General features: G+C 35.8%; 1 protein-coding gene across 1 annotated transcript in view; it reads left to right on the top strand.

The window, feature by feature from the left end:
* RFX1 (regulatory factor X1) overlaps positions 1-1,087 on the top strand; it is a gene marked incomplete in the record, with an annotated part of 48,718 nt that overhangs the window by 37,082 nt on the left and 10,549 nt on the right.

Genomic DNA, 1,087 nt, shown 5'->3' with positions numbered 1-1,087 from the left:
GTGTCCCCTGGAAGCCAGCGGGAGAGGGGAGAACGGGGCATGCCACCATGCCTCCTAGAATGTTCTTGTTTTGGTTTGGTTTGGTTGGTTGGTTGGAGAGGGTTTTGCTATAGGGCACGTGCATTTGCGAGACAGAAAGTGAGAAATCACCCCTGGGGGTGGTGGTGGTGGCCAATCCTTTCTCCTCCATTCTCCTCTTGGGATCTTGGGCACACACACACCCGGCGTGAGTTTTAAGCCACTAGGTCCGGGAATCGAACCATGGTTGACTACATGGGAGTCCAGCAACAGCGATTACGCTAACTGCTGGTCCCAAACAAGTTTATTTTCTTAAAAAGAAAACTAGGAAAGAAAAAAATTAAGAAAAGTTTCGGCTCACTTAAATTTTAAATTAGATTTTAAAATATTTAAAATTATTCTTAAATAAATAATAAACTTAAATTGTAAGACATTTTTGAGAGAGTTAAAAATAATGCTCTTTAATACACTGTAAAGTTATATGTAATCTAATGTAATATAAAGAAGATTATGATGATAATAAAAAAAATCAAAAAAAAAAATAATAATGCTCTTAACACACAACTGGCATTTTTTAAAGAGTGAATTCCTTAATTTCCTATCCTGTTTCTCAAACTTCCCTAATAATAATAAAAAAAAAACTAAAAACAAACAAAAACCCATAAACTGGAATATTTGTTTAAAAATATAAATTCTCACGGCTGGCAGGTGACATGGTGGTTAAGGGCACTGGACTCCCACATGGCCGACCATGGTTGAAGTCCCAGACCTGGCGGTTTGCTTTCTCACTTTCTCTCTCTCTGTTCCTCTCTGGTCAAAATTTAAAATAAATAAAATAAAGTTAAATAAAATAATTCTTTTATATATATATGTGTGTGTATATATACACACATATAGATATAGATATAGATATATCCCCCCTCTCCCCAGGCTCTATCTGAAATCACTGAATAAGAACCTTTAGGGAATGGGTCTAGGAAACTTTATAAAAATAACAAATGCCTCAGCAAATGCTTATCAAGGTTTGGAAACACTCTATCTGACCAAATATAAGATTTGAGCAATAAAC

Source organism: Tupaia chinensis, unplaced genomic scaffold (genome assembly GCF_000334495.1).
Source record: "Tupaia chinensis unplaced genomic scaffold, TupChi_1.0 Scaffold138060_1, whole genome shotgun sequence".
Classification (NCBI taxonomy): Eukaryota; Metazoa; Chordata; class Mammalia; order Scandentia; family Tupaiidae; genus Tupaia; species Tupaia belangeri.
The sequence above is the reverse complement of the archived record's forward strand: the minus strand, read 5'-3'. Positions and strand labels throughout refer to the sequence as shown.